We start from the raw sequence: 9,887 nt of genomic DNA on the forward strand, positions 1-9,887 counted from the left end.
TAAGTAAGAGAGTGAGAAGAGATTGTAATTATTTTTATTTAATGAAATAAGACTTATTCTTTTCCATCTACCTTTCTCTATTACTTACAATAACCTTAAGTTAATCTCCCCTTTATTGGAAAGTGGAGAAGCCTAGAACAAGATTACTTTGTTGTATTTAGTTTCTTTACCTCTTAATTTCATTTAATGTTCATTAGTTCTCTTCAAGATTTATCTATTCTTATAGATTAATGCAAGAAATGAACTCTTACACCTTTTATGCTTAATCTAGATGCTTCATATTTAGATAAGATCAAGATGTAGTATGTTTAATCTAGATATTTGGTAGTAAGAGATTCACATATTAGATAGTGAAGAAATTTTACTTTAGTATTCTTTAAATATAATTTTATATTGTTAAATCTTTCGATTTAAGGAATTAACAACAAACCCTTATGATTGAGTTATCAAAGTGTTATAAATTAGATTTTGCCTTACTAATTTGCTCTAGGTGAATCCCTTTCTAATGACATTTTTTTTTCATAATTTTAGTTTATTTTACCTTCTATTGGTTTAATTTCTAATTAAATTTTTTTTTTTGTTATTTCAAAAATACAAAAATAGATTTATTTGTTGGCTTAGATTAATTTCATAATCTTAGCTTGATCTACTCCTTTCTCATAAGTTTGATATCTTATTTGTCCCAAAGTCAAGGAAATTTACATTTATATTAATTTATATGGGAAAGACAATGATAGTCCCATCACACTCGGTTAATTATTTTTAGAAAAAAAAGATTTTGGCATTGTAGTAACTCTTGAAATTGGATAAGAAAACTAATCTATATAAAGATCTAGGTAAGGGGGTTCGATTAGAGGTTGGGGAAGGTGTTAGGCACCATTTCCTCTCCACCTTAGGTGGTAACCTTAAAAACATGGTCATTTGTTTATGAGAAATTTAAAAAAAATAAGAAAAATCATTTTTTGTAACCCTTAAATGTGTGAACATTGATTTTGACCTAGATCATAGGGATTTCCTCATTGGGAGATGGAAAATCCTAATGTCTTACCTTAAGATTACATCTTTTACAAAAACAATGATAAACTTTAAAGAAGAGGGAAATGGATGGGGAGAAGAGAAATTAACTACATAATTTCTAATCTAACCTACCTTGGAACTTGACATCATCTTTTTTGTTCTTGTTTTTCTTGTTTTTTTTTATGTATTTGTATTAGACTTTTTTAGAGAAGAGAAAAGTGAGAGAATGACTTTAAAAATTTAGGAATTTTTGTAGAATTTTTTATTAAAAGAGGGATTTGATAGCATGCGTTGGGTTTGAAAAAATATGAGGTTCATATAGAATTAAAAGATACATTTTGGAGGTAAAATGACTCAACACTAAAAATAAATGAAAATAATATTAATTTTGTTTGATTTTCTTTTGGGTTTTTTCAATTGTATGAAAGTAAAAATGAAATTTATCTTAGGATTTTGGTAGAGTGGCATGTGGAAGGGGAACATGAGGGATTGGGATAAGGATAGTGTTTAGATTATTTTATTGGATAAAAAAGAAGCATAGAGAACATTGAGTGATAGGGTAAAAAATATTAATGTATTGTAATAAATAAATAAGAAGCATGTGGGACATAAGGTGATGGGTTCAGAGATGGGTAGATTAGTTTTAGGAGATTAATTATGGTGGTGACATGTGTCCACCTTGGTGCATATGGGTTTTTGAGGGTTTAAGAATTGGATTTGGGCTTGGACTAGGAATATGAACGGAGATAAGCTTTAAAATAGGTTTATGATTGGATTGGACTTATGAGTTGAGTTTAGGCTTCCTAACAAGGTTCATGGGTCTTGTGGTTATTCCCTTGAACTGAATCATTCTTCCAAATATTTTCTTGACCTCTTAGACTTGATCTAGATAAAAATGGGGTGTCTACAGTTGTCCTTTTTTGTGTGAATTCCCTACAAAGAATTTTAAAAATGTAATCTTGAAACTTTGTTTATCGGATCAAGTTTGCGTTTGTATGCTTCTTTAATCTTATCTTGATGAACTTAGATTAAATTTTTGAACAATAATTGTAAATGTAGTCTTCCCACGCTTTGAATCTCACATGGATTTAGACTTAAATTTCTAGGCTTTTGATTTGATATATGGCTTTTTGAAGCCTTTGAAACAAGTTTCTTGGCACAATGCATAGCTTTGAAATTGAAAATAGATTGTAACTAATAAATGACTTCAATCTATATACACTTTTGACGAAACTGAATGGTCCTTGTTCAAGAATGCTAAAAACTTGCAGAATTAAGATCGGCTCGATAGTCGGTGTACTTTCAACATAAACCAATGTGTATTAGTTTTCACATAATCTTTGTTTTTCTGCACTCTTGCCTTTTCATGCACACTTAAATGAATGGTGTAAAATTAATTTGATGCATGAGAAAACTGTTTTTTTTCATATTATTGGTCTTAGATGCATCTAAATTTTGTTTAAAAACTATTGCTTTTAATCAAAATCCTAGATCTTTCTTCATAGACCAAAATTTTATTTTTTTTGTATTTTAAAAAATATGATAAGACAAAAAAAATTTAAAACAAAAAAGGAAATCTTTTTTGATATTGTGTAAAGTTTGCAACGAGTGTCTAGGCTAAAAAGTTCAAAGTGTGAATGTGATAACTCTTCTGAATGATCGATAGAGATAAAAATGTGGTGCCTAGGTCAAATAATTTAGATTCATCATTCAGTCTCTCTTTGGGTCCTTTAGACTCATCCTTAGTCAAAATTGGAAGTTTGATTTAGGATGGTAGAGAGTTCTGCCTAGTTTTAAGAAGAATAAGAAGTTTTAATGGTATTGATATGATTAGGAACTTGAGAAACTTTGATTGCTTTTTAAAAAAAAAAAAATTTCTACCATTTTTGTTCCTAATGTCATTTTCAATTTTTATCAGGTTCAATTTTTTACCTTTTTTTGCACATCATGTTGGTAATATTTGATTTTACCATAATTTAATATTTTTACTCACAGTGCCCTTTCAGGTTTTCACTATATCCTTTCATATTATATTTTCATTCTTTTATTTATTTTTTATTTTTTTTATTTCTTATAAATAAATGACCATGTTTCTAAGGTTACCATCTAAGGTGGAGATGGAAAGGTGCCTAATACTTTCCAAACTTCTAATCGGACCCATTTACCTAGATCTTTAGGTATATTACTTTTCTTATCTAATTTTGAGAGTCACTACAACGCCAAAATCAATTTTTTTTTGAAAATAATTAATTGGGTAAATATTCACTCTTTTCAAAAAAAGAATGGTAGCGACTCCAAAATCAATGTAGTATTGAGGTTTACCGAATCAATTTCTCATGCTTACAAAAACGAAAACGAGGTAGAGGAAAAAAACGAAGGTGAAAATGAATCATTCCCTTGTGGTCCAAATGATTCGTCATTGTTCAAGAGTTACAAGAATCATGTGACTTTCTTTATTTGGAATAACGAGGTATTACGTATTTTTAATTATGTTTATTATATTTAAAAATGGGTATTCATGTTTATTATTCTATTTATTTAGGAAAGATCGGTTTTACGTTGCTTCAATCATTTACATAAGCTCAAGAAATGAGGCCTACTTAAAGAGTGTAATGGAGTTGAATCTTAAGTGAAGAATTCAAGCCTTCACAACTTGGGCTTTTACGGATATAAGTCGATAAATAAGATTTTTGTGTCCGTCATAGTAAGAGGTGGCATCCAAAGACAAATATCTTCAATCTCTCATTTGGTGAGATGCGTATTACTTTGGATGATATGAAACACTTTATTGACTTTTCTATAGAGGACAAGATTGTTAATAGTGATCAAGACAAAACAATTGGTTGTATCCGTATTGATATACTAGAAAATATCGTGGCAGAAGAGTTGAATAAAAATAAGGGTTACCAAGTTAGGATGGAGTGGTTACGTGGTCATTTAAAAGAATGTCTGAAGATCCGTATTAGATGTACTGCCCGAGATTTTTTATTGTACTTACTTGGATGCACATTTTTTATGATAAGACAAGTACAAAGGTACATGTATTATACCTACGATTTGCCGATAAACCTTAAATAGAGGTTATAAACATCCGTATTAGATGTACTGTCCAAGGTTATTTGTTGTAGTTGCTTTGATGCACACTTTTTTTCTAATAAGACGAGTACAAAGGTACACGTATTGTACCTTAGATTTGTTGATAAACCTTAAAAAAAGTCAGTCAATATGTTTGGGGCGCATATACTCTTGCATATCTCTATTGACAATTTGGATACGTATCAAGATCGAAAATGCATCAAATCAGTGGGCATCTCTCCTTCTTAGAGAAATTAATTGTAAAATCATTTCATACTTGATTAAAAAAATTTGTTTATATTTTTATAAATAATTATATAATAATTCTTTTTTTTGTAGGCATGGTTATATGATCACATCCCATTCTTACAACCCAATGTAATTTATCATTTCAAGTTAGAGAACCACTTATAAAATACTAGAACCCACAATCCCTGCATGGAAAAACAAATCAAAACCTAATACTTTTACGAGAATCTATTGATGACTTACAATTACATAATGTAAATATCACAAAATTATTTACATGTATTGGTGTTTTATTTTTTATTATAGATAATTATTATTTTTTACATGAAATTTTTAAGTGATATAGGACCCATATCGTGATTTTAGGGTTAAATATCCATTGGAAGAAAAAAAAATTCTAGATGCTTGAGGGTATACAACATCATTGAGCCATATAATCTTGCTCGCTTTCTCTGACAATTTGGTTATATTCAAACAATCCCACCATAATCATAAGAGGTCCTATTTAATACTTACAAGGTGAAATATGATTTTTTATATTAATATTAGGAATAATGGAACAGCCATGTATTATTACAAAGGAAATGAGGATTGAAAGTTATGGATCTTTAGGATTGTGATATGAGATATCTTTTGTGATACCATACTCATTCACATATATATTGCCATCACATGGGGCTGTTTGAAGGAGAGCTCTTAAGAACAACTATTAGTAACTTTCTTAGAGTTAGAATAAATTTAGAATGTTAAAAGACTTCTACACCTGAGATGAACAATGATTTAGTAAGTTTTCAATCATTTATATATTTACTTTATATCAATATTTTTTATTTAAATTGTGATCTAGTTGATATTTGTTTACTTGACACAATTGACAAACAGAGACAGAGCATTGACACTTTTAAAATAATTACTTCAGTTAGGCTTTCACCAAGACTTCCTTAGTATACTTGATAGAAAATAGAAATCTACAAACTCTTATACTTTGATCATAGGTCGTCAACATCAGTTTAGGATAATGCCGATGAAGACATACTGGAAGAAATTTAGTCTAAGAAAAGTAAAGATAAATTAGGGAAGTCAAAGAAAACTAGAAAGAAATGGGCCTCAAATAAGTAACTCAATGATTTGATTGGTGGTGGATCTATAGGGGAGTTGGGTTAGTGGTAGATTTTAGATATGTGGATCCATAAGGGATTAGGTGAGTCCATAGGGATTTTTTTTTTTATATAGGTGGTGGAATAAAACATGTAATTAATATTTTGATGGATAAATATTCATAATACTAAATGATATTTGAATATAATTAATATTTTGATTAATAAATATTGTATGACATGGCTTATCTAAATGATTTGAAATGAAATGAAGACATACCAACTTAATTTTTTTTAAAAATATTTTATAATAATGTCGACATATAAGAATCGTCAAAATTGCTAAATGTCAACCTAGTATAAAAAAAATATTTTCCATCTAATATCAACATTTTCCCACTATTTTAAATACTTAAAAATCAATATTATTCTTATAAGACAAAATAGTCTATATTTAAAAATCGAGTATAATTGCTAAATGTCGACCCAATGCAAAAAAAATTATGCAATGTCGACATTTTCTCACCATTTTCGACGCTTAAAAATCGATATTATTCTTGTAGAACAAAAAGTGTTGACATTTAAAAATCAAGTATAATTGCTAAATGTCAACCAAGTGTAAAAAAAATCTGTGTAATGTCGACATTTTTTCAAATTTGAAAAACATAAATGTTGATATTTTTATGTCGACATAGAGTAAAAAAAGTTTTGTGTAGTGTTGATATTTACAATTGTTGACATTTTTCAGAAAAATGTCAATATTTTCATTAATTTTTTTTTTATATTCTATAAATGTAACACATTACAAAAAAAAAAATTGATAAAAAAGGTGTCAGTTCATTTCATTTCGTTACAAAAGTCAACATTTACAAGTCATTTCATTAGTTACAATCATTTCACATTAGTAACAAAAGTGTTGCTTAGAAAAAAAAATTACAAGTCAAATTCTTAGTCGAGTACAATATTATTAGGCATACTATTCAATAACGAATAGTTTATCAAAATGTATCCATCCTCGCTAAATATAAAGCTTCTAACTCTCTCAAGAAAGGATTACCATATTTTCGACATGAGTGATCGATCAGAGGAATTGAAACTTTTAATTTTAAAAATAACTTAATCAAATAGTTTTCATTGACAAAACTCATAGTTATTACCCGATGTGGTGCTCCTAAGATTGGCGACACGAACAATATGATAAAAGTAATGCATATCTTCATGAAAAGATTATTAACACAATATTATAAAATGATGAAATCATATTGTCTATCTCAGATATCATCATCTAAAACTATTTTTTGTAGGACTTTCAAAATATTTAAGTACATAAATCATCTATTAGCCACCCAATAATGTACTATATTATTTCTTGTGTATGTTTAATTTTAATATCAAGTTCGATTGGATTTCCTTCCAACCATTGACAACACTCATTCCAAATAACTCAATGATCACTATGAATTCATAGTTACCATCGACACTAACATTTTTTACCCTTTCTATGTACAATTGAACTCTATCGAAAAATACTTTCTTGTACTTATCTGTTGGCATTGACTTTGTTCGCATGATATTGAGTTTCGATTTTGGCTGAATGAAAGACTTTGCCTTACATGGAGATAGTTTGTCTTCAATTGACTAAGCATACTCAAAGACAAATGGTTTGTGTTTCATATTTGATTTAGCCTTTAAAGACATTCTACATTTTTTTGACCTACCTTTTGTACTTGTCTTTCTAATCTGTTTAGATAATAAGCTTGTAATTAGATTTGTAATTTCATTGATGTTTTTCAATAAGTAAGCATGCTCGTCTTCATTTTCTTCATTAAACCACTTGTATAATATCTGAAATTCAATCTGATCAATTAGGCCACTCATTGGGATACATTAGGAAACATCACATAAATGTTTCCAAAATTATATATAATGCTCAAAGGGATAGAAGTAATTGCTTCACACTCAAATATGATGATCTCATTGACACATGGTACCCATGAATACCTTGAAGTACACATCCACAAATATTAATATCTACTCTAATTTATTCGAAATGATTAATCCCTTTATATATTAGATCTAGTGCATTTTAGAAATAAATCTAAACAAACCTGACAAATGAAGCTTTATGCTTGTGCTTGACATGTGTCAAACTCTTTTTGAATGAAGCTCTTATATATGTAATCTAACCTAATATCAAATTGTGTAACTACTTTTCAGATACATGTGAAATTAGATTGTGAACTACCAAGGCACTACTTTAACTTCACATAAGAAGATTTTACTCTAGAATATTGTTCTTTATACTTTAATAATCAACTCTCATTCACATGCATCAATACTTTGGGATATTGATTAAATTATAGCTCAAATATTAGAAGACAGTCAATATAGTCTATCTCACTATTAGAAAATACTAAATCATTTCAAACAATAAAAAATAATTCTCATTCAACATTTGTTTCGAAATAACCTTTGTAGTTAGCCATCATATTTCTCAAAATGTGAAAATAGCATAAGAAATTAACTAAAGATTGAAATATATTCTCAATGGTATTTATCAAAGTCAACTTATGATCCGTGAGAACAATAGAAGAAAGTGAATGTTTGTCCAATGAGAGTTTCAAGCATTTTAATGCATATATATAATTTTTCTTATTTTATACTTTCATGTATACAAAAGTAATTGAAAATGTTAACTCGATGAACGTCACTTTTATGATTTGCAACAAAGGTATTTTGAATTTATTAATCTTATATGTACAATTCAAAAAATTGATTGTTGGAAAACATCGTGATAGTTGGATCGAATTTGGAAGATCCCAAAAATTATTTCTTCAATTTATTTGTAGCCTAATCTCTTCTACTTCATTCCATATACCCATTATCATGTAATTGGTTCATCTGTTGTTGAAATTCAATACGTCCATCCATTTCAATTAGTCAAATTTTTTGTGTACATTATAGATTGTCTTAGATACTTTTGTATTATCTTTTTGTTTGATTATGTTGAGCACTTGATTCAACTTAATACCGCAATGCAATATTTCTTTCAATATACTTTATTCTTCAACATTGAGCCTCAAGTGACATTTGAAATGCTCTATCAATTTATGGTTGTGGTATCCACACACAATAATAACCTTCCTATGATCTTCTTCTAAAATGTTTATTGTTTTTAATTAAAATGAGCACTTGCATTGTTTTGTTTTGTATTATTTAGTTCTGACATATTTAACATTGCATTTATTCACATTAGACTTTTTCTTATGTGTTCTAAATTTTATACTCCTTTCACAACAAAAACAATTATAGGAGTCTTACCTACACTAGCAAATTTTTTTATAACGACAACAGTCCTTGAAGCTCTTCCAGTTTCAAGACACCAATTTATGAGAGAATCACAACTTTCAAAAATTTAAATTAAAATAAATTATTAGTTAAATGAACTTAACTTATTAAAATGAAAGACGATAATTCTTAAAAATAAAATGAAAGACATACCATGTCAAACATAAATGAAATACTAACATTGTGGTTGACATGTTGTGATGAAGATACAACATTAAAACTATACATAACAAATAATCAATTACAATGATTAAAATCAAACAATCAATTATAATGAATTTCAATTATTATAAAAAGTGGCCTATAATGCATCTTTGTGGCATATATTTGGAGAATTTTTTAAAATAAAAAATTTAAACAAATACCTAAACCATTGAAGAGTTGAATGAGATTCTCTATGTTTTGGGATAAAAGGTTTGAAGTTCGAACTCCATCTTCTTCCATTTTTTTATCTTAGATTAAAGTTTTGAACAAACAAATATTAGGGAGAGGAGAGAATGAGGAGTGATGAGGGAGATGAGAGAATCGTCGGAAGATGAATGATTAAGGTTATGGGAATAAGTTGTCGAAGTTGGCCGAAAATTTTTTGGCAGGAAAAATCGAACCAACTAATTAAAACCCTGATGAAGAAGAATAAGAAAGATGAAAATAATAATAGTAAAAATCGTTGGAGTGCTCTAATAACACTAAAACTTATATTAAATTCGTCATTTTTTAATTATTCGTGTTACCCTTATAAATTCATGGGGGGCCCTTATAATTTCGCTCTCCATTATCTATGTTCAAACTAGTCTACCTGGGGTCACTTGCACCATCCCACCTTGTCAAATGTTACAATAAATAAGTAGCCACTTTATGTGGAGGGGCATATAAAGACTCGAAGTCAACCCAATCGCATTTAACTATCTTAGCTAACCCCTGGTGGATTTCTTTTGGGTCTTCTTCCCACTCTTTTGGGACCTTCAACTTGAATTTTCTTTTAATTGAGGTTGTAATTGGCTTTCATTTGATATATGTCCAAACATCTTAGCTGTCTTTCTCTTAGTTTATTATTTATTAAAGTTACTACGTATTTTTTAGAGTTGCTATTGGCACTCCATT

The sequence above is a fragment of the Akebia trifoliata genome, chromosome 15 (genome assembly GCF_017979445.1).
Source record: "Akebia trifoliata isolate Shusen 1 chromosome 15, ASM1797944v1, whole genome shotgun sequence".
In the NCBI taxonomy this organism is placed as follows: Eukaryota; Viridiplantae; Streptophyta; class Magnoliopsida; order Ranunculales; family Lardizabalaceae; genus Akebia; species Akebia trifoliata.